Raw genomic sequence first — 25,715 nt, 5'->3', positions numbered from 1 at the left:
GGCCTTCTGCAGAACACACTCCAGTTTATTGATGTCTTTCCCAGACTGGCAACCTAGATCTGGACATACTATTTCAGATAATCCTAGAACTTAGTATATAGTAGCATCATGGAGCAACATCCATGTCTGTTATTAACCACAAGTCTGAGACCCTTTCTATTGACTTCCTGTTCCAATTATTTCATCACTGTACACAGCTGATAAGAAATCCCTGATATTTGTTCTCCTATTTAAAATTCTTAAATACTAAGGGCTAAATTTTGTTTCTCTAAATTTTTCTAAAAAATTTTCAGGTTTTATCCTTATCCTTTGAAATGGGGAGAAGTCTTCCAATTATTGCAGTGGTCATTTCTTCAACAGAAATGAAAGCTGATTTAAAATATTTTTGCATTTTTTCTCCTGTTATTAAAAAAGTTAAAGCAGTTGGGACTTGGAAAAAAGGTACAAATTTATGTATGAGAAAAGAGATTTGAAATACCCAGGCCCCATGTAAACCCAAAGAGCACAGCTGGAATGAAACAAATGATCTCACTGGTTTCTGATGATCTGGGTGGTGTAAATGTTTCACACTAACCACACTGCTCACTCATAATATAGGAGCTAATTCATCTGCCATGAATACATTCCTGTGTATGTTGTCCTTTAAAATAAACAAGCAAAAATGAGTAATTTATTGAGTTAAACGAATAGTTTTCCAGAGGGACCCCTTGTGTCCCATATGACTGATTTTAAAGTCTAAATGAAAGCAGCTTAAATGTTACATCCACTGTCTCACTATGTGAAACAGTTACTGCTTTAAAATATGGAATTTCAATTTTTAACACTGTCAACAAGTTCCAATTGTTCCTTAAAATATAATTTGGACTGCTTATTCATTTCTTAGAAAACTGCAAAACTCTAAACACGGGGCTGCAGATGGTGAATCATGATAATTTTCCAAAGTCTCTATTGCATTGCATTTGCAAAATGTGTTTATTTCTAGATTTAAGAAATTTTGATGGAAAATGTATAACTACAATGAAGCAGTTTTATGGGAGAAGTCTCCTAGAAAAGAAGGCAAATCATAACCAGCTCTGCATGCATTAAATTTTACAAATCCTTCTTGTATTTCAATATCTTAAGATTTATTTTAAAAATGTATCATTCTTGAGATATCATTATGATCTGTTAACCACACAGTGATCAATGTGTTTCCCAGAATTTTTCTGCACTAGAAATGAAGTTATTAACTTGCATTTGTTCTTATAGAATCTTCCCAAAAGGATGAGTTAATCATGGAGGCAAGCTCTGATCACAAGCTCTTACTACCAGATAAGCTGAGACTGAGGGTCACAGGTTCCTTAGATTAACAGACTCCAGATAACTTCCCTCCAAAATTAAAGGTGCTTTCCATGGCTTACTGTGAAGAGCAAACAACACCTCTTGCACAGAAGTTTCAGAAGAAGTCTACAAGGAGGCCATGGCATAATCCCCACTGTTTTCTGCACAAATACTGTCCTTTGTGGCAGAAGAATTCAGCATGGAACATTAACACAGAAAAATTTCCGGACTGAAAATACTCTGTAATTCATGTTTAGTGCCCTGATGCATATCTGGAGACTGTCATTTGCACATAAAGAAAAGCATTAACACTCTTTGGGAAAACCACTTACTGTGGTGGTGGTATGCAGAGAGACACTGCCTCTAGAGCTCCTAGAAAATTATCTTCCCCCTAGCCCAGTAATATATGGTCAGATTATAGACATGTTTAAGTTTGGTCGAAAATATACCAAACATTGCAGGGTATGAAGAAGGAGAAAGAATCAGAAATGAAAAATGCATTGTGCTTTTCTTGTATCATATGGCACCAGCTTAGGTTTCCATTATCTCCTACATTTAAAAAGCTCTGTTGACCTCTGTCAGGGGCATTTACGTTAACATTGCAAAGATTTGTTAAACTCTTGCACATTTCCTCGCAAGCTTTGCTTTACCAAAACTAGGCCTTTATTACAATATTGAGTTACATATTCCGCTTTTCACAGAGTAGAGCTGGGAAAGAGATACGACAAAATGTCTGAACGTTGGCATCTGTTTCCTACACCTGCTAATGTAATTTTTATGTATCTGCAAATTGAATCCTCCTGTGTTTCCAGTAACACCTGTGAGCAGTTTTGAGGACACTGTGTGGGTCCTGCAGCCATGGCCAGGAGCAGCCTGGGCAGGACCTGGGCAGGACCTGGCTGCCTGTCCCATCCTAGCCCAGAGCCAGCAGCAGGGCATGGGGAGGGCACAGGGCAAAGCCAGCTCCACGGGGATGAGGACAGGCACAGGCCAGGCTGGGAAATGCCTGGCAGTGCTGAGGAAGCCTAGGAAGCTGAAATGGGGTGCTGGGCCACAGGCAGGGAGGGGAAGGCGAGAGAGAGTGGGCAGGGGCAGGCAGAGACAGCTGTGTCTCATGGCTGTGACACAGGCAGCAACAGGATCAGTTGTGAGTGGCTGAACAAGGATCTAGCCAGCTGAATGAGAATCAAAACCATTGTCTATAACTGCAGGAATGTTGCTCTAAAAGTTGAAGTGGGCAAGTACATTTTACCAGGAAATTGTGACAGACAAAACCATAGACTTAGCTAGCGTGTAAACAACAACAACCAAAACCTGTGATAGAGTAGAATGTCACAAATCACCTTCACCAGCATGATAAAGAAAGGCCTATTTATTATAAATTATCCTATCTTCCGTGGTTTAACATTCAGTTCAGCATCTATGCAAAATACATATCCATTGTTAACAAATGATAGAGGTTTTAGCTTACAGGTGAGGACACAGTGGGAAGGCAATTTTAGGACGCAAATAACCGTAACCAAATAGCAAACAGCTATTGCTAATACATTTTCTTTTTAGCGTGAAATTGCTTAAAACCAAGGCAGCTGATTGACTAGTGTGAATCAGATGGATCTCCTAGACTGTGTGATGAATGCCACAAGTTAGCATCTAATACCTGCCTAAGGCTTGAAAAACTACTCCTCATGCCATCTGTTATGGAAATATCCTGTTGAATAGAACTTTTGGACAAATTTTTAATCTGTCATTCTCTGTTTGTAAATGATATATGGAATATAACACTTCCAGTATTTTTTCATATTTTCTTACATAACGTCTTTCATATCAGGTCCTTGATTCACCATGCAAAGAATTAGTTAATTGATTATCACTGGTATCAACAAAATAGCACTGAAACTAAAACGAAGAAGGATCAGCTTGACTACTCTGACTCCAGACTAAGCTTTCTGCTTTCTCCCAAATGTGAGACTCGGAAACCTTAATTTTTCAATCTGAAAATAAATTTCAATACAATTTCATGCTAGGGAAAGAAAAAACCCAAAAACCACTGGAAGTCTTTTGTTTCCATTGCAGTGTGAAATGAAAAAATCTGAATCCTTGAAAGCTAAACTGTCATCCTCTGGCCATCTCTCCTCTTAATGAAAGACATAGCACAGATCATACACCCCTATAATATTAAATTACAGGAGTCGTAAGTACAAGGCCTGCCTTAAAACACAATGATATTACAACTGAGGATATTATACCAGACAGACTTTCCAAAAGCAACACCATTCATTACTTTTTTATGGATGATGACATGTCAAGCTAGACTGGACCATGAACTTGGATCCTTGATGATCATTCAGGTAAGACTCCTTGAAGATGTATTCCTGAACTCCCATTCATCAACCTTGCATTTGAGCTAATACTGTCTTACACTTAATTCATCTCTGTACTTATAAAATGATCACATGCTATTCAGAAATTACTAAGAGAAATGATAAGCTGACAATGCTATATCTGAGTCGATGTTTAAAGTAAAACCATAATTTCACTTAGTGCTCTACACTGTAGTAATATGAGACCAACTGTGTGTCTTGGTTTCTTCTGAGATGGAGTTAGTTTTCTCCCTAGTAGATGGTATAGTGCTATGTTTTAGGTTTAGTACCAGAAAAATGTTGAGAGCACACTGCATGTTTTCAGTTGTTGCTAAGTAATGTTTACACTAAGTCAGGGGCTTTTCAGCTTCTCATGCTGAAGACAGTGAGAAGGCTGGAGGGGCACAAGAAGTTGGGAGGGGACACAGCTTGGACAGCTGACCCCAGCTGATCAAAGGCGTATTCCATAACATATGGCATCATACTCAGTATATAAACCGGGGGGAAAGCTGTCTGGAAGTTCCTGCTTGGGAACTGGCTGGATATTGGTCATCCAGTGGTGTGCAATTGCATTGTCCATCACTTGTTTTGTGTGTTCTAATTCTATTAGAATTAGAGTGTTAGTAGTATTATCATCCTCCTTTAGTGACACATTAACTCTCTTTATCTCAAACCACAGGTTTTCTCCTTTTACTGTTCCTATTCTCTCCCCCATTCTGATGGGTGGAAGTGAGAAGCTCCATGCGGCTTAGAAACCAGCTGGGGTCAAATCATGACACTGTATTTCTTCAGTAATGTAAGGTGTGCATTACCTCAGGAGCTAAGTAAGGGAACATAAAAAGATTTACTGATATTTACCTATCTCCCTACAAAATTTTCAGACAAGTTTATTTTAAAATCTTCACCTTTGTTTTGGTTCCCTGCCCTATATAAATACGCAGCCATCAGACCTTCTACATTTAAATTCTCAACACTCTCTTGGAAGACAAAGGGAATTTAAATTGCATGATCTACAGGGCATTCAGATGTCAGTAATGACAATAACAGTGAGGACGAAAATATGCTTGCTGCTGTGTTGTGGGCTATATTGGTAGATACATCATGTTAACTGAGCATGCCACCTGTTGCAGCAAATGAGGCACATCTTGTAAATTAGCACAGTTATGCCAGATGAATTTGCTGATCCCATAGCCAGGTTATTGGTATTGTTTAGTTACTTTGTTCACAGGCCCCGAGACTATGTGCTGCCACAGAGAAAAGTCCTCACAACATGCTTGTGCCTTAAGGAGCAACACTTGCTGGCATGTGGGCAGTAGTCACCATCTGTTGGTTTTTTGGTTCATTACTGTCACAAACACAGGTAAGATGTCCTCTTCCATTCCACCATTGTGATTGAGTCTATCTAACAATATCAACTGACATCTGAACCTAATTTTTCTCAAGCACCTTTCCCCTACCCTGGAGCAGGAAAGGAGATTAAAATGACTGTCAGCATAAAGGCAAGGTTCCTCACCAGAAAGAAAGCCATATCTCAGATGGGCAAAACCAGGAATGGCTATTCTGGTGAAAATGTTTGTTAAGTATCATTTTTACAAGTCTTTTCTGTACATATAACACACCAAAACTTCACTAAACGGGAACATCTGTGGTGAAGCAATCAAAGTTTTCTCTACATCCACAGTCAGCTATACTGATGTTGTCATCTATGCTGACAGTGAAGTGCCTCTCAATTTGGGAATTATTCTGTCTTGAACTAACCAGTGGTTATGATTCTTCTCATTCTTCTTATTCTTTTTTTTAACCAGTCTTCTAGGAAACTACATTGACAGCTGAAGATGGGATACACACATTAGTAAACATGTAGCCTTCTTTATTTACAAATGTTTCCTGAATTCTGTAATTTTCATCTGATGCTAGGTCGTTACATATTCAGTTAATAGTTCCTGCCTTTTCCATTCCTCCAAGAAAATCACATAACGTAAGCACATCAAAGCCAGTGGCGATAAGGAATTAGCAAGGGATCACCCTGTGGAGGGTCTCTCAGTCTATGAATACTACTAATAAGGTAATAAGTATGAGAGTTTCCTCAATATGTAATTGCTTACTCTTCATCTCAGCAGGTTTTTCTTTACTTAATCATCAGCAAAATAACCCATGTAAATCACAGAATAGTCTAGCTGTTTGATCAGTCCTTTTCTTTGTGTTAGCCCTTTGATATTTAACCTCCCATTTCAGCCAGCTTTACAAGGATGTTTTCCAGAGAAACAGTATGTCTCATTTGATGCTATATTAATCATTGGGAGAGAAGGTGCATGTTGCTAGGCTGGCAGTAAGTGTATGCATATGAAAGCAGGGCCAGTCGTGGGTCACAATGAGTTTCTTCTGCAACAGCCCAAGAGCCCTTCATCTTTATTGACCTAGGGAGCAGGTCAGATATGATGGCTGCTATAACAAAGGCATTTCTTCAACAAAAAAATGCCTTTGCAGTCACACCAGCTAATCAGTCCGAAAACCTCAATTTTATTTGTCTTTAAAACACTTCAAGATAACAGCACAATATGAGTGACATGCTAGAGGAAAGGGTAATACTCAATCTCTTCCAAGCCATGACAGACATGCAAATTAACATCTGACTGGGGATCGTAACCCTTTTGGCAAACTCTAAGTAACTTTTCACCTGCTAACCAAAGCAACAGCTAGCTCCAGAAGAAAGTAACTTCACCAGATAAATAAAATACTTTGTCTCTATTAAACAAACAAACAAACAAACAAACAACGAAAAAAAACCTCCAAAAAATAAACCAAACAAAAAAACCCCGCAACCATACACAAACCTCAAAAAAACCCCAAACAACCAGAAAAAGTTGTTGTGGTAAACAATGGGCTATATTGTCCCTTTTTTCTCTGCAAACATTTTTCTTTTCAGCCAGCTCGTGAGAGGGCAATCAAACTGCATGCTAACTGTGGCCCATTTACCTGTTGTTTTCTTATATCAAGCACATGACTGTGAATTTTGGGCAAGAGGATGCTGAAAAGTAGTAATTTAGGATCCCCTTGGATCCAGGCAAAGGATAAAAACTTTCATGCGAACCACAACAAAAGAAGGATAATACTTTCACAGTTTTCCTACCCTGGGGCACTTTCTCCAGCCTTACCTGAAGAATAAAACTTTTAAGATCACTGTAATGGAAAACTAATACTGGGACATTTATGTATGTGTTATATTGGAGGCAAAAACTTAATAATTAAAAAAATTAAAATTTAATTTTATATGACAATTTCAAAAGTAGAAAAATCTAACATAATTAAAATTTTTTCAACAACAGAATAAGCTCTTACTGACAGAGATACATGACACTGTAAAACTACTCAGAGATTAAGGTTTGTAAGTTGTGTGGCAAATATTATGGGGATCTTAGTTCCTATCCTGCTTCATGGGATGAAAAGGAGCGTTTAACTGCTTGGCTCCTGCTGGTTTTGAATGAAAATCCAACGCTTCATTAATATTTATCCCTTTTTCTTCTAACCCTACTATACATGCTCTCTTTTGGGAGTTTCAGGAAAACCAGCAATTATCACATCAAAGGTCATCAGTCCACCAGGGAAACTTCAATCCTTAACTGGTGGAGAATTGCTGCAGCTTTTGCAAACATCTCACATCAGGCGAGCAAGTGTTTTCCCTCCTCCCTTCCCTCCTGTGACTCTTGTTGGTTTTATTTAATCAGCTTAGAAGACCTCCTTAGTTTTCCTGTGATGCCAAGCACTATCCTAGACATCAAAAAGATTTTTATACTGCCGTTATATTTATACAGAGGGAATAAAAGAATAGCAATGATTTAACCGTGCTGCAAAAGAGGGTCCAGTCTGAAACAGTCTGAAGGACTCTGCTTAGATTTCTCAAAATATGTATTTGTTAAGCTCTGTTCTGAAACTATTTGCAACACTTTTGCTTACTTAAATAGCAACAGTAGCTTTAAAGAAAGAAGGTGGTCCGTGCAGATGAAAATGACAGTGATGTTCAAGTTATTGCAGAAATCAGAAATCTGAAGAACCACTGAGAAATGAAGACTCTACTCCTGCCAACAGCAAGTGTTAAATAAACAAGGTGTCAGTCAAATGCCCAAGATAAATCAAGAAACTGTTTTCAAAATAACATTCTTTAAAAAAATAATAAATTCTGTGTTAATGTTACTTATCTTTTGGCTTCCTATGTGCAATGATTGTGCATTTTGAAAGTGTTTTTGGCAATCCTAGGTACCAAAATACGTTTATTTTTTCCTTCCAAATGAGAGATATGTTTTCCTAGAATCATATGATGCCAAAAAGAGAGATGTCTGATAAAGGGTGAGCTGGCAGTGCTAAAAATGGCAGTGCTTTCCTCAGGACTGAGAAAGACAGATCTGATGACACACAATGGGAAGGACACCACATTCATCTGTGTTTTCAACCTCACTGGAGAATGGATGACCAAACATCATTAATTCTGAGCATTACTCTTCTTTTGATTCCCATACATTTGTACAATGAATTGATTTAGGTATGTAGGAATCTTGATGTTAATCGAAACATGTGTCATGTAGCCTGCTAGCTTGGGCAGCTTACCTCCACTAAAACAAAGTATCACTCAGTTCTTAAAAAAATAATAAAAATGAGAAAAACCACCTCCAAAAATCAATCAACAAAACTGTCAGGCAATACTGCTCCACTTTGTTTCAAGTATAATTTCTTTCTGACTACTGCTTCTGCCTCTGATTCTTTGTGCAAATCCTGTAGTCAACTCAATTAATAAGTCTTTTCTATTTTATATGTGAAGCAATGAAGGGAATTTGCCTTAAAGATATTGTCAAGCAAATCTAAATAATTTTATCCAACTTCTTCAATGAATTTAGTTAATTGATTTAAATTAATAATTTAATCCATGCTCCTTCGTGTCTCCTTTAATGCAGCAAATCAGAGGGAACACTCCTATGTACTAAGCCAAACCAGCTGAAACATGGTTTTCATTCTGATAGAATTAAAATATTTTAATTCCATGTTTATCTTCTTTACAATAAACTAATCTCACATCTATGAGAGTGGGAGCCACAGAAGAAGCCACAGAACCATATGAGTCTGAAATTTCAGCCCTTCTCAGCTCTGCAGCCATCCATATCAAGATAAGAGCTGGCATGTACCTCCTGCATGAGAGAGTTCCTTCATCATGTAACTGTCCTGGTGAGGATCCTATCCTTGTACTCATTTTGATAGGGCAGAAGGAGAGTAGTGGGAAATAGGCAGAAGAGTAGTTTCTTCTCCCACACAAACGAAAGCTGGTGTCTTACTGTGTGCTGGTAAGGTTGGGAATAATGGTATGGCTACTGCAGCTTTCCATCACACAACAGCCTGAAGTTCCTTGGGCACCTTGCTAATGCAGGGCCTCCTCTGCAGTTAATTAGCTTAAGGTGAATATAGTAATGTGTTTTTACTGTACTTTCATATTATTGTACCTACTCCTTGGGTATTCAAGTGTTCAGCGCAGTTGGCCTAGAAAAGCAAACTCAAGAATTAGCTAGGAGCATTTTTTGTATATAAAATGGACTTCGTTAAAAAGTGACTTGAAATGTTAAACAGTTGGTTTGTTGAAATAGCTAAAGTGACTAAACATTTGAACTTGACATGGATATTTTCACAGCAAAATATACTGTATTGAGGAATTTTGCCTCTGGCTATGGTATGAACTAAATCATCCCCTAAAAAAGAGACATTTATTTGATTTTGCTCTGAGCATGCAAAATAAAGGAATTGGCATAGTATAGCAAGCAAGCTTTCATTCGAGCAATGAAGTTTTATTGTTTTGTTTTATGATTAGTACATTTGGCCACACTGGTATTATCAGCTTCTCAATTCCTAGTTACTGCTCTGTTTTTAGCTCTGCTAACTTTGGTACAATTCAGACAGATTTGACAAACACAGTAGAAAGAAGCTGCAGAAGAAGCTGAAAGAGTTTCACTCCAGTGGACTTAAAGTTCACTCATGTGAGCTGAAGGAGCTTTCCAGGTAGGGAACCACTGGTGGGAGACAAGGGACATACCACAGGTCTGTCATGTGAAAGCTAAATATGCTGAACTGCCTTTAAGCTAGATCCTTAAAGTTGAAAATGACAGCTGAAACCACAAAGGCCTTAAAAAAAAAATCTGTTATTAAAACAGTGACACTATTCCTCTTGGATAAAAATCCACTATGGGTATAAAAACCCTTGTCCTGCCAATGCTCAGCTGCAGTACTGTATCATGTGTGGCTTTGAGTTGTTAGAAACACACTGAGGCTCTGAAGCTGCTGCAGAGCAGAAGAGTCACAGGACAGAAAGGATGCACTAACAAAAGCTGCTCTAGATGCTGTGATAAACACTGAATTTCATCTACAAAGAAATGGTTCTGATCATTGTACTCAACAGATTATCTGTTTTCCCGAATCACAATTCTGCAACAGGGACAACTTCAGGATAGATTAGTTTGCTTGTTACATACACTGAAGATTTCTGAAGCTTTAGGGAAAGATGTGTCTTTATGAAAGAGGCTTTCTTTTTCCAACAGGCTGAGGAAATTCAATTGAAGAATACAGTATCTGGATTACATCACTGTAAGGGCAAATGCTGTACAAAGTACATTGGGTTTTGCATTTTAATCAAGTTATAGTGTGTCTATACACTAGCACAATCATAGCGAAATAAAAGCTTCATGTGAAATACAGTATTTTTACTTGTTTGCCCCAGGTACTGCATATTGCAAGATTTCTGCTTGTCTAGACACAAAACCATGACTAACTGATGATTAATTAGCTTAACTTATACTCTCATCAAATTCATTACTTTCCTAAGTAATTTCTTAGATGACTTAGCTTATGTAGGCAAACTTGGGCAATTATTGACATAGTTCAAATAATTAAACACTTGTAGCAGAAAGGCTCAAAGAAATACAATCAAACTGAAGTCTTACCAAATGTGAAGTTTTCTCTGGGGTCACAGGCAACAGATTTTTCTGGCTCCACAGAGCTTTCAGAATCTGTTCCACATGGTGTGTCTTTGGTCCTTGTTTTAATAAGAAAAGATTGAGGCACTTGTCCAGGCAATTAGCAAAGCATGGTTGGAACTACCTGTATTTATGGCAGTTCCCACTGCATTTAACAGATGATACTGACTGTAATTCCCCTCTCAGTTTAAGCAATGTTTTAATTCTGCCATTGCTTACATCAAATGCTAGAAAGTTTGGATCAAAATCTTGACTACAGTTACGATCTAGAAATACTTGCTGTAGGTGATTGTTACCATCTGGGTCAACAGCTTTGTATTTTGTCAAATATCAATCATAAATGGATCAGACTGTACTCCAGTGATAAACAGGACCATCCCAATATAACACTTATTCAGCTCTCAAATTGTGAAGTTCAATTAATTCATATTTTTAGAAAGTTCTTGATGATAAGTTGCTATGGAAATCAAAAATATTTGGAGTCCATAGAATATTTTTCTTCAGCTCAATTAAGTTTTTTTTCTTGTTACATTTTCTGTAGTTATGTCTCAGTCTTGTCCATGTATCTTAGTTTCCCATTGTCTAACAGAATGTTTGAAGTTTCTGGTGTCATTTATACACAAGCTGACATTATAGTTTTAGAATCTCCAGTACTTGAAATAGGGACTTTGAAAGGAAAAATGAAAACATAGAAATTAATACAGAATCATAAAGCAGCTGATTGAATGATCCAAAAGTTTATTGTCCAGAATTCTCTGCTCTTGAAAAACAAAATCAAGAGCCTCTAAGAATAACTTTATTGCAAGTGTCTCCAACAGATATGGCAACATCGTGCTTTAACTAAGCAACTTTCACAGCCACCATAAACCACTAAGACTTTAATAAGTCTGAGGCTAGGCTTTCAAGTTTACTCTAGAACATGTATCTCACTGCCATATGAAGAAACTACATACGAATGAATGTTAAAAGTTTGGAGAAACTGAAAAATTAATGCTGGAATGCTTTTTCATGCCATAGGCTTTCAAGAGCAGTCCAGGTCGTAGTGTCAGTCTAGGATTGATGCACTGACATGTCTGAATGTGGAGTACATTTTAAAGATGAACAGACATCTTTAAAATGGATTACTTGTTGACAATTTAAAAATGTCTATCCTACTAAAACTAAACTCCCCTCAACCTATAGCTATCTAGAATTGACTTTTCTGATTGAACACAAGTCCCTGCAACTCCTCCTGTCACTTCAAAAAGACATGTTAGTTGAAATAAAAAAACCAAAATAAAATAAATTAAAATAATTATAAAAAAACCCTAAAAATGCTTAAAAAAGAACCAAACTGTCTGAAATCTTGTGGCACAGTGCCTCCTCTAATAAATTGCAAACTCCTCTTCTAGAAAAATGAACCATGGCTCAGAATCAAATTTTTTCTCCTCCACCCCTTGTCACTTGTCACCCTCAGGACTGCCACCAAAGCCAGCTCTGCTATGGGTTTGGCAGAGCATCATTGAGCCAAAAGTAATAAAGCCCAGCTGGACACAGGTTGACACCACCAGTCTCTGTGTTTCTCAGGAACCTGGCTTACTATGGAGTCAGAAAGATTTATATGGGCTTATTATCTCTAGCTCTGTGTAACGCAAAAGCAGCTGTACTGATTATAGAGCTGAGATGCTCCTGGAAGGACTTTAGAAACATTCATGCAGCTCTCTGCTTCAGCTGGTATCTGTGGCATGAATAATCTGCAACACATGGATAATTAAGTGCTGACTGTATCCTGCTTCTGAATGGGTGCACAGCCAACATACCTAGTAAGTATGAGACAGAAAAATTTAAGCATTATGAGCCGAAAAGAAATTTAAACTCTTCTTTATGTCTAGGCTGTCAGCAACTTGTTTTGCACAGAAAAACAAGACTGAATCTTGTTATTTAAAGGAAGGTCAGAGAGTCAGAGTCACCTTCATGCGTGGGACCAAGCATGAAAATCTATGAATCACTTCAGGTCTGTTTTGACCGCTTGTCAGTGCTTCATAGGTCTTGGGCTGAGCCTCTCTCATGGTATGAACATGGCCCTGAGGCCTCCATCGTACTCAGTACTAAACAACTTCTGATGGTGAAGAGTGCTCTTATTTTATGGTACTCATCGTTATTTGGAATTGTTCAAACTCCACAGGACTAGCTCTCTAACCTCTGGTTTTAATATTTTCATTGGAAATGAGTAAGTGTAATTGACTCATGTAATGCTTACTGGGAGTTAGCATTACTAAATGCTTACTGATCACCCTGAATATCGTGAACATAAAAAAAAATAATCTAAAGTTACTTGCCTCAAGAACCCAGGCATATATATCCCCCCAGTGATAGGTAAAGAAGTTAACCATATACTGGATTTTAATTACACCAGAGTGTCACATAACAGAATAGGAATTTATTCATGTTAAAATCACAACAGTTTTAATTCAATCACTGTCTACTTCCCACATACATCTGCATCTACTTAAATGATTTCACCAAGTAGGATTCACCTCTACACTGCAGACATCAAGATTTAATTCTCAAAATGTTGGTAGGTGTTCAAGCTCTCACAACAGTCAGAGGGCAATCTAGCCTGTACAGTTAGGGAAACCTGAAAACTATTTGACTGTCCAGGTGCAGCTCTCCAAGCTCCACTGGCTGGACTGACTCATTGGCTCACTGACTGACTGCTACTGTCTATAATGGGAGTGCAGATATTCACACCCTAGCACCCAGGTCTAAGTGTCTTGATCCTACCCAGTAGATGAGGTAATTGGTGTAATTTTTTCAGCTATTGCCTTGACCTTTTTACTGAAAAGATATTGAAAAGCACAAAATTGAATGTTTTACAATATAATCAACCTACCGAACATACATGAACTAAAATCTCCCCGATGATGTTCCTTCAAGTTGTGTGCAAAGGTACAACGACTGTACAAGTATAAAAGTTACAGAGGAAGAGGAAGAAGATTAAATGGTCACACTGGGAACAGTTTCATAAATTTTCATGATTTTCCAGCTTGTGTCTGGAGAAGCAGTGACCACCACTACAAAACAAGGCTAGAAGTTACACCTATGTCTTCATCTACATCTACCTACAGGCGCACACATATGTGTGCATTATGTTCCTTTCTTATACATTCATTTAAAACTTAGTACTCTTCTCATAAGGGAAGAGAAAACATATTAATGTCTTTCAATCTGCTGCTGGGATGAAAAATACAGGCTTGTATTCAGAAGCAAAAATGGTATAAATATTTTTGTCAATTAATAATAATAATTTTTAATAATAATTTTATCAATACAAGAAAATAAAATACTGTTGCCTTTGGAAGAGTGACACTGACATAAGACTACACTTGCAGTACTAACAATATTAATTTACTGCTTTTCCTTATGCTTTAGGGAAGCTGTGTCTGATTACCTGATGTTACCATGAGGAAAAGCATGCCCAGTTTTGTCCTCTAATATTTTTTAAATTTCTCCTGAAGCCTAATATATCAACATACTCGACAGTGCTTCATTGCCCTTCCTCTGCTCAGCTGTGCTAAGCAGGCTCAGGAAGATGTCCAGATCCCAAATTTTGCTATGAAAAGCTTGGGGGCAAACTATATTGCATTTTCAGGTTGTATTTAGTTTCATCTTTTCGTTATTTATATTCCTTTTTGCCAGTTTTACATCTTCTGCAGCCTTCTACAAAGACAAAATTGCAGCTAGGAAGAGAATAAAAAGAAGAGGCTCAGTGAAGTGTTTAAAGTTACGGAAACCTTGTTGAGGAAAAATGTGACAAAGGGAAAGAAAAAGGAGGCAGTGAAACAAATGGCACAGATGTGTCCATGCGCAAGTCTGTGCTGATTAAGCTAATCAGGTTCAGTTAAACCCTTGCACAGGCACTTCTAGGAACTGTGACACATATACAAACAAATTAACAATCTCTGTCAGTACTTGGGTCACTACAGCATGAATCAATGTGCTTTTCAGCAAGTATGCAACAAATCACATCAGTGCCCTTTCAGAGAAACTTAGGGGCTTAACTTCACAAGAGCAATTAAAATAATCCATACCTATCATGCTGCACAGCTCAAGATACCTCAGGATCTTTGGAGACCTAATTCTGGGCTTCTGGGTCTACTCAGTTGTCACCCTGTCTGTGTTGCACTAATTGCTTAAGATCCTGCCTTTTAGCTAAAGCTGTTTGGGGGATGCAAAACAGCCATAATTCTCCAAAGAAGTCTAATTTGTGAGGCACACATTGTTCATGGAAAATTCATGGGATGCTGGGGATCCATCAGAAACTGAGAGTCTGAGTTTCAAGGATTCCTCTTCATGAGGACATCTGGAGCTCCAGCTCCAGTCTCAGGAGTGTTCCTCAGTCACCAGGCAATGGTGACAAGAGGTTAAATCTACCTCTCCTAGGAAAGCTGGTCCAAGAAGATCCATATGTTGGGGAGAAGGAGAAGGGGGGCTTAGTTCTGCAGGTTAGATCACTTGATGTGGTGATGTGCTGCTGGCATTCTTGAGACATTTCTGCTTCTTATCAAATGAAAATGTTGGTGTAATATAAAAAGAGTCTAAGAGCAAGCACTGAGACAGAGGACATGACTTCAGGCTCCAAAGCATCTGCTTCTCAGAGAAGACTGACTGTATCTGTGTTTATGCAAGAGACACATATCTGGGGTATCCATGCCCTTGTCATCCACTATAAACTGTTATCATTTCCCCTTGCTCAAATCTCATACTGGGAGAAAAAAATTGCAGGTGTCAGATAATACTTAACAAATTCTATTCCCAGAGCATTCTAACCTAAAATCACTTTATTGCCTTTTGCCTTAGAGAACAAAACTTTTCCCAAAGCACTCTTCACCACTCCAATGCACAGGAGAAGTCATGTGTACTCTGTGGCTGTTTGGGAAGTTTCAGGCTCCCATCTGAGTGGCCTAATGTATTTTCTGATTACCTGTTAGAGATGACTCACAAGGTTGTGTAAATCTTGGTATTGTTAGATGACTTACTTTGTCACTCAACAGCCCAGGAAGGAGCCAGGAAAGCAGCACTTCAGCTCTGCTCCTGAGTTTCAACTATTTGATCAGGCTTCCTTCCTTAAGACTGGTGCTTGCGAAGTTTCACAGAAGCTGTTGTTTTTTATAACTGCAATTGTAAGCCTAGTTTGGCCTACCATACCTAATATATATTTTTAAAAATTGTTCTTAGAAAGGACTAAATATATAAATGATTCTTTCTTTTTGTGACCAAGAAGAAATTTTCTACCTATGTAAAGTCAGCTTCAAAATTGTTTGCTATTTAGCTAAGGGCATAAACATTCCTTTGGGAGGTCTGAACTAAATGAAGCTATAGATTTCAGAGCTGGAGGTTTAATCATTCCCTCAGCTGTATGCTCAAAGGCATAGAGCCCTCTTGGGCAGAGGCTACACTTTGCCAAATTCATTGAATGAAAGCTAAAAAGACTGTGATCCACTCAAACAGAAACAACTTGTCGTTACTTGCACTGTCAATACCTGAAAACATGTGACCTTTGCTGCTGGCAAAGTAACATCTTGTAGCCCCTAGGTACATCAAATGAGCTTAACATAAAATCAGTTTGACACTAACATTAATCTAGGGCTTGTGGATTTAGGAGAATCACAAGTCTTCTCTTATAGCTTGAAGCAGGTCAAACATCTCCCTTTATCGAAACAGTTTTTGAGTTTTCTCTGCAGTTTTAACAGCATGTATTATTCTACTGCTCACTAAACCCTTGTTTAGTTTGTTAGCATCCATAAAAATTACACATCACTGAAATGGCTGCATTTCAGTGATGGATGAAATGATCTCTCTTGTTTTCTTCATAAAGTGAAGTAACAGTGCTACTTGAAAATGTTTTACTTCATTTATACTTACATAAAGGATATATCTAAAAAATTTTAAAAAAAGTCAGTGAAACATTAGAGCCAGAAATCTCTTATGTTGTTTTTTAGATAGAACGTGCACCCATTTCAAGTTTGCATTTTAAAACTGATTTATAGAAGTATTTTGCTGCTGTTCAACCTACTGATCAAGAATGCACATAAACTATTGTCCTACACTGAAAATTCAACTTGCAAAGTGACGCTTTCTTATTTAGCAAGATTTGCTTAGCAAATAGGAAATTTAGAACTAATCAGAGAGCAAAAACAAATGAGAGGTCTTCCAAAGATAGATGTCTCATTCATCTGTTATAGTGGTGATAATCCAATGAGTAACTTTATATAGAGCATCTAAAATTTGGACCCAGCAAACCTTTTCTACCAGAATATGTCTAATGTGGCCTATAGGCCTTTAGCAATAGTGATTTATAGGTTATGTTTGTAAACTTGCTTGCAGAAGCTGTATAACCTCAACAGAGCCACTGTAACCACCATGAACCACGAAAGGCATGGGACCCTTATGATACTGGGCACATGACAGAGTCACACATTAATGAAAATTATCTCAAATTTTTCAGATGTCAGTAGAACAGTAGAGCTGTTCTACTTTGAAATGTTCCTGGACTGAGACAGATCCACTCAGCTCTCTCTTATATCCATTTTTTCCACCTCTAAGTATCACTGTATTGTCTATTCCAGTCAATATCCTTTGAGTCAATAGTTAGGTCTTTGTTAATGCTGTATTTCCATATCATGCTCCACCTTAACCTCTCTTCATTTTAATCCCAGCCTGTGTTGTGTGTGTGATACAATATTCAGAGTGGAAGAAATGTCTCCACAGGGGCACAGAAGAAAGTTGCCATGCACCCCAGAATCAGACCATGCATTCTGAAGCTGGCACAGTAGCAGTTGGTACTAAATAGAAGGAAAACCATAGGGAAAAATAGAAATCACCACTCCCACCCCAAAATATTCTTAAAATACTTATCTTCTTTTATAAGATTAAAAATTCATCATGATCCAGATGAGTACATTGAGGTTTAAAATACCTCCACTATGTTCTGAAAATGACAGAATATAATCTGGAATTTTAAGTGGAACCTAAGCATTAGGCTGTGCAAACACAGTTCACCATTCCCATGGCATCATGGCCATGGGGGTTTTCATGAATTTATCTAAATCACAACTGAAATTCAAAGTCTAAGTATTCACAAAAAACCTGTTTTCTTTTGTTGTCTTATGGTCTTCTGGATTATTTCAATAGTTATGCAGAGTTTTAAGTGTTCAGGAACACACAATGTACATGATGGTTTAATTTGACAACATTTAAACTGTGAAGAGTTGTGGGGAAGGCCTGCTACATAAAAGAAATAGTTAATGTGTGTATAAGAATCTAAAATTGTTGGTGAAGAATGTTTTCATTTCAGTTAAAATTACTATGTCATCATATCTTTATTTGCTTTCAATTTGTTGCATGGTTGAGCATCGTCACTCAGTCATGTCTCTGGCTATTTATAAATATAAAATTAATGGCTATAAAGACCTGCTTTGTTAATCAGTGTTTATGTTTTATTGCCTTAGCCATCTTAACTTACATCTCACAGGATTTCCAAATCCCATGGAAGCTCTGATCACTGAGGGGTCTGAGAATGCCTTCAGTGGGAACTGTCATGGCCTGCAGCTTCCAGAATCAGTTCCTGGAGATAAATATGCTCACTGTGTGATACGTGGCTGCTGAGACAAGAAGCCTGGGATTTCCCTGTGGCATTTATGAGGATCCCATGACTGCATTACCCAAGCACTTTGCAGTCTTAAATGTATCTGTCCTATGAGGTGGTGAGGCAATGTTTCCCCTGTGGCATTGACTGTAGCACTGTCATACAGGAAGTCTTGCCCGGAGCAAGAAGGTAGGATTAGGTTCCTCTAAATACCATTTTAGCCAACTAGGGCACCAGTTTTCTCACTGCAATCTAACACCAAAGAAGCTGAGAAGGGGATGATAACTTATGTAGAGAGTTTTGTACATACATTTCTGTCTCCTCTGTACACACTCCCATATATTAAGAACTACAAAACTGGCTGGAAAACCATGAATCTTTTTTCCACATGAGGAATAAAGTGTGAAACATGGTTGAATTGTTCCCCAGAAGTAATGTCTTTAGGTGAGAGTCTGCATTTCACTTGCACCTGATCTGGCTGCCTAAGACACAAACCTATTCCACCTTCATGTGACACAGAAAATAAGCCATTTTCTTCTTCCTCCTGGGAACAGGTTGAGGAGGCAATAGGGCAAATGATTACAACTTGAGGCAACAATAAGAAATATTGTCTCATATCTGTAAAACTGAAAGGCAACAATAAATGCTGGAAAGTTTTACCATTAGTGTTTCTTGGCCCCGAGTCAGCAAGCTGCTTCACTGCTATGTCAATAGCACATATACTTATATAAACACATGTCCAAGTGGTTTTCTCACTGCAAGTAGATTTAAGCAGTTGCAGATATGTAATTTTTTTCTAGATGTCCAAAAAAGTCCTCTGTGAAGAAATGTCAGGCTTACCCATATACCTCACTCAAAAAGCATTTACAGTTGTAATATGACTTTATCTCACCACTTATGTGACATTAGACAGTTTTGCCCATTTGCATAGCTTTGCTTTAACTGTTTTCTTTCATCATTTTGGTCTTAATATGTAAAGTCACAAAAGAGTTTCCTTTCTAGTATTTTTTTCCCTTTTCCTGACTATATCATGGGATATAGTTCCCATGTGAATCTCATGAAGATCAACAAGGCCAAGTGCAAGATCCTGAATGTGGGCCAAGCACAAATATGGGCTGGGCAGAGAAAGGACTGAGAGCAGCCTTGAGGTAAAGACTTGGGGCGTTGATTGACAAGAAGGTCAATGCAGCCCAGCAATGTGAAATTACAGCCCAGAAAGCTAACTGCACCCTGGGCTGCACTGAAAAGAGAGTGGCCAGCAGGTCAGAGGAGGTGATTTCAGCCCTCTACTTCAGTCTCATGAGACTCCACTTGAGTGCTGCATCTAGCTCCTGGGGTTCTCAACGCAAGAAGGACATGGAACTGTTGAAGCACATCCACAGGAGGGCCATTAAGATGATGGGAGAGCTGGAGCACCTCTCCTCTGAAGACAGGCTGAAACAGTTGGAGCTGCTCAACCTGCAGAAGAAAATGCTCCAGGGAGACCTTAGGGCTCCTTGTACTTTCAGTACTGAAGAGCAGGAGGGGGACTTTTTACCAGGACATGCAGGGATAGGACAAGGGAGAAAGGCTTTAAAAGTCAAAAGCGTTCATTTAGATCACATAATAGGAAGAAATTCTTTTCTATGAGGGTGGTGAGGCACTAGCACAGGTCACCCAGAGAAGCTGTGGATTCCTCATCCCTGGAAGCGTTCAAAACCAGCTTGGATGGGGCATTGAGAACCTGGTCTAGTGGAAGGTGTCCCTGCTCATGGTGGGGATTTGGATCTAGATGATCTTTAAGGTGCCTTCCAACCCAAACCATTCTATGACTATGATTCTATAATAATTAAAATCCAAATTATTTTATAGGGCTACTTCCTAATAAAGATACTTTGCATTTTTGCAATAAAAATATCGAGATACTTCTGGATCAAGTTACTGGCAATGGAAGTGCATGGCTGAAAAAAAATCACAGCTCTTCTTAAATGTTCATCTGAAGGGAAACATTTGGGAGGGATAGAGGAAATAATGACACATACAATTCTTTTACAAAATCCACCTTAAAAACATCACATTAAATATTAGAAGTATTTTTATCAGACTATGCATGCCTTATTTTGGTGCCCTTGCATGGTGATATTTCTCCAGTAAGTAATGACTGATACTGGACAGGAAGGAAGTGACTTGGCTCTTACAGGAAAAAAACCACCACCCAAACATAGGAAAAGGTTCATAAATACTTCCAGAGACTGGCAATTTGACAGCTTGATCTTGAAATCCTAAGAGTAAACTTAAGCAAAAGTTCCTGCCTTCATTTTGGTGCAGGTTGGAAAGGAAGCTATTTGGATCTCTTTTACTCTTGCCCGTGTCTCTTTTCCTGACACACTCTGAGCACACTGCCCACCAAACTGCTGACCGCCTGTTCCTCATTAAGGCATGCAGTGCAGAGAAACAGGCCAGTAAGAAAACCAATGAAGCAACATAATCAGCAGCTGAGAACTCCTTTCCACTAAGTAGCAGGAGGAAACGAAGGAGAAAACCCTCATCCTTTCTCTTTGCAGCTCTACTGGTGTGAACTAATTTAATAGGGATGAGCAGCCACAAAGGCAAACAAGTTAAGTGACATGTGGTAGGTTACAGATACACTAAAAGCGAAGCCAAGAATCTTCATTTTCACAGCTTCTAAAGGGAAAACACCAAGATCACAGACTTTCTACTGTATTGACAGTCCGTAAAAAAACTCTCTCTAGATCTTAATCAACAGGGTATACAGAGAAACATGGAAAAGGCTTATGTGTGAGAGTGTGATGGGAAAGAAAACCAAATGGAAAAGGCACTTGTTTACCAGGTCAGATCAGAAAAGTCATGTAGGCAAGAAAGTCACAAAATGGAGAGGAAATGAGAGGGCAAATTTGTATATTCTTGGAATATCTAATTTTATCAGCCGTAACTATTGTAGTTGAAAATCTACCCTAATGCATTTAGGGGGAGCCACCCCCCTTATCTTTCAGCTAATAATCCCCTTCTACGTAATCCTCTTTTCCTAACTGAGAAACTTGACAACATGAGGGGAAAAAGAGTTGCGAATGAATCAGTTTTGTTTGCAAAAGTGGAATATACTACTCAGAGAACTAAAGTCACTGATGGCAGAGATCACTCAGGAGCAAATAGCTTCTCGGCATGCTTGTTGGCAGGTAATCCTTCTGTGGGTGCATGTCTGAACTTGTATATGCATGCAACACAGAGATGTACCTCTGTGTTAGAGGATCTTTCCTAAGGAACTTCCTTATTTTTGATAGGTATTTCCTTGTGACCTTTTAGCAGGAGAGAAAGAAAAACCTCTAGACAAGGAGATGAAGACATTTGACAAGACCCTGGCTAGGGAAAAGCTACCTGATTAGGGATTCAGCATAACTTGGCTGCATCCTGTGTAGACAGCTAAAAACAATGAAATATCACAGCACAGAAAAAGGAATCCTACAAAAAGACTGTAGCTCTGCTGTACGGCTGATAGCAGGATGCTCAGTAATATCTTGATGATATACCGGTGACTGTGCCCTCAGTGTGCACACAGTAAAATGAAGGGTGATGCAGTGAGCTGCAAGAAAATCTTACATGTTTTAATGCTCTGTGTGTCTGTTCTTCAGCTTCCCAGCCTCTCCTAACAAACTACTGACTGTTGGGATCTTTCTGAGTTATTCTGTGGGACCCATCTGACAATCTACCTAAGTTTCTCTTGGACACACTGCTGGTCAGGCTGGTTCTCTTGACCTCAGGCAGAGTCACTCTTCAGTCCTGTAACATGCAAGCCTCTCCAGCTCTTGTTTCAAGATCATGCTCATTTCAAATGAAATAAATTGAGTTTTTCAAGCTCTTTCACTTCCCAAAAATAAACTGGGAACCCTATATATATGTTTGGAACTGGGACTGGGAGACATGTGTGGGCAGTAACAAAACCACATTTCTAAAAAATCTGACCCCCAGGGTTAAGTTGTATTCAACTTAAATGATGTTGGCTCTTGGAATGTCAATGGGTAATGTGCCAGGAAAGTCTTTGCACTGAGAGTGTCATTAATAGATTATATACATAAGAGACAAGATTTTTAAGCTTCAGGTCAAAAAGTTGCCTCTGCATTTTTCTTGGACCTTTCCAACTATTTTATCCATGTGATAACACTTTATTTCATAATAAATATTCTGAAGGCATTCCTAATACTGACAAATATGGATTACATTTATGTACATTCACAGTTATAGGTTCATTGTATGAGATACTATGACCCTGAATCTGTAGGGAAAAGGTATGTTTATAAACTTCTCCTGTAAAATCTCTCTAGAACAGCAGATGATGTAGTCAATGAAAAGTGAACCGCTAAAGTTTCACGTTAGATAAACAATGTTCAAGCTTTAAAAAAAATAAAAATTAACCTTTGGATCTGCAAAAATTGCTTGGAATTCTTCCAATAGAACGTCCTTCTTAAGATTATTTGGGCTTCCTGCCTTTGATAGACTGGGAACATGACCGAAATGATCACTTGTAACATCATTGAGTAGGACTGAAAAGTATGGCAAATAATATTATTTTAGAAAAGTAGAAAGAATCCGATCCATTCTCTTCATCAAAAGCAAGATCACTCATCTATATCATATTATTTCGTAACTTCCACTTCTGTGGAAATCTGTGGCATGCATTTTCTTGGCCTTAGTCTACTAAACCTCTTCAAGAGCATCCTAGGAAAATTATAGATAAATGTATAGATAAACATAATAAAAAATTAGATAAAGTTGGGTGAGAAAATTAAGATGGAAATTAAGTTAATGACTTAATATCACTGGTATAGGACAGCCTGGATATCCTGATATGTTGCTTGCATGAAAACAATATGTAGTTTATACGGGACCAATATACAGCCACACATCTGGAGGGAAAATAAAGCAGACTGAATAATTTTATGTTAATTCTAGTAATTATGAAACATTATCTGAAGATCTGGAAATTTAGATATTTTGTAATTAAAATAAACTATGAGCTAACATGTCAGAGAGTAACTTGTTCCAAGAAAATTCCATACAAAGACTTGCATGTGAAATAAACTTGATGTATACCAGCTGTTTTTCACTGCTAGTAATGTCTTAATTTTAAGTCCAAATTTACCTCTGCCACATATATACCTGCTATTAAATCACATGCATTTGCAAATTGTTTAACCAGAAATACTTTATGTAAATGAGGTGACAGAAAATAATACAGTTGAGGGAAAAAATGAATCTCAGAGCATTTCAAACTTCCTGCTCTGTGTTCTGTCATGTGGCTTTATATTTTCATTTGTTAAGTTGAGATGTATGATTTGATACTCAGTCTAGTGCCATAATTCCCACATTACGAGGTCACCACACAACTTGCTATGAGCTCCTAGTTCCACCTAAAAGTCAGCCAGACCTTGAAAGCACGTAACTACCACAGATATTTTGGAATTGCTTTGGCAGAATCACATGAGACAGCTTGCATAGTGCTTTTTCTTTACCATGACCAGCTGCATAGAGTGAGATTAGGTTCAAGTTTTCACAGTCATCTTGTTCGCATAAACAAGGGAAAATTCCAAACCATTACTTTTTGCTTAATGTATATCTTTCTCTGCAGGAAAACTGCACTTTTATCTTGACCTAACTGAAGCCTATTAAATATTCCTTTTCGTAAACTCAAGACAGACACACATTTTGTTCACAGAACATTATTCAATAACCACGAAACATAGAATTCCTGGATGTCTTGAAAAATAGAAAGTTAATAGTAGCAAACTTCAGATTGAAAAGCTCTCTGTGTAATCATTTACTGGCTTACTAAAATGTGAAGGGTCCTTAGGTTAGTCTTGAGCCTTTAAAGTTTGGCAGGATAGAACCTCCAGAAGATTTACTACTGTTTAATTATTGACCTGACACAATACTTAAACTATGTAATACAAGCTGATGGCTTATTTGGTTTAATTAATTACTGAATACACATTTTATTTTTGTACCTTTGAAAGTTTCCTGAAGTTAATGTGCCTTGCTTAATTTTCATAGCATTGGATAGAAGTCTGTATGTCTTGCTCAGTGGATTTATTATGGGCAAAACCTGCAAGAAGGAGGAGAACACATTAATACTTATAATCACTAGGAATCACACAGTTGTAAGCTCTGTTCATACTGGATTTAGAATTTGTTTGCAAAACTTAAATTATTAATTCCTATTTACTTTGCTGAATCACTCTGCTGAACCAAGTTTATCTATGTATAATTACTGTGCTTGAAAGTGAGCAAGTTGCCATAGTTAAAAGAATTGAAACTTGGGGCCTTAACATACCCACATTCTAATGAACAGTTCAAATATCTAGATGTCCATCAGTAAGTTCTATAATTTGTTGGGCTATTTCCTGAGAATTTTTGTAATATTTTAATTGAAATTTCAGTTTTGGAGATACTTGTTTTAGGCTCCATAATTGTTCATTTGTTTTTTACTAAAATGAGACAATATTGAAATAATATATAACTTAGCACAAATTCAATTTTGTCTTTAGGCATCTGAAAGTTAGCTACCAGTATCTGCTTTCTTTATCTCAATTCCTTACTCATCTTCTTCCTTTGATAAAAACCAACTGGTTAATATCTACTTTCTCCTCTTCTGAACTGAGCTACTATTAAGATTCCAAATCTCATAGACTGGAAGGAGACTCCAGTCAGAAGAAGGTTTCCCTGACAGAAAAAGAGGTCTTTGCTTCATTTTTTTTTCATGAACACAGGAAATATTTTGTTGACATGAGCCTTAGTTTCAGCCTCAACTAGTCACAAGCTTCTTGACAAAAGAGACAGCACCTTCCCCCAGTGTCCTGGCAGCGAGTCTCGCCAGCATGTGTCAGCACACACACTCCTGGGGCTGAGGGCAGCCAGGTGAAAGAACTAATCAGTCCAAGTACTGATCATGCCAGCCAAAACCATTAGAGCAAACCAGAAAGCAAGATTAGTTTTCAGATGGGTCAGCTCTTTCACTTGGCTCCCTGTGGTGTCACACCAGCTCCAGTGCTGTCACAAGAAAGGAGAACCAGGAGTCACCACACCAGGACTCAGCATGTGCAGCATGAAAGCCTCACCTTGAACACATGGGCACTAAAACCACCAGACAGCACTTTCCTGCCTAAAAGTCAGCCAGTCATTTAAAAGGGCATCTCTCTAGACTTTCACTTCCTCTGTTGTGAAGTGTCTCTCAGTCTGTCTGCTCCCCTTCTCCAGGATCTCCTCCATCTGGTGCACCACCCTTCTGGGAAGAACAGCCAGACCCTGGCTGCCCAATGCTTGCGCACTCTTGAACAGCTCAGAGGGCTGACTTTGGGTTTGGAACAGTCATGCTTTACTGCTTCTTACAGCTGTTTTTAAGGGCAGTGG

At 38.2% G+C, this 25,715-nt stretch overlaps 1 protein-coding gene across 11 annotated transcripts in view; it reads right to left on the bottom strand.

Annotated features, from left to right (window-relative positions):
- The window catches only part of SULF1 (sulfatase 1), a 183,550-nt gene that overhangs the window by 74,483 nt on the left and 83,352 nt on the right, over positions 1-25,715 (bottom strand). For all 11 annotated transcript variants that reach the window (XM_085052995.1, XM_085053004.1, XM_085053003.1 and 8 more), the window contains one exon: positions 24,314-24,411. The gene's annotated coding sequence lies outside the window, so the exon portion shown is untranslated. The remainder of the gene's footprint in view (positions 1-24,313; positions 24,412-25,715) is intronic.

This window comes from Lichenostomus cassidix, chromosome 2 (genome assembly GCF_008360975.1).
Source record: "Lichenostomus cassidix isolate B80296 chromosome 2, HeHo_3.0, whole genome shotgun sequence".
Taxonomy (NCBI): Eukaryota; Metazoa; Chordata; class Aves; order Passeriformes; family Meliphagidae; genus Lichenostomus; species Lichenostomus cassidix.
This window is presented reverse-complemented; position numbering and strand designations above follow the sequence as displayed.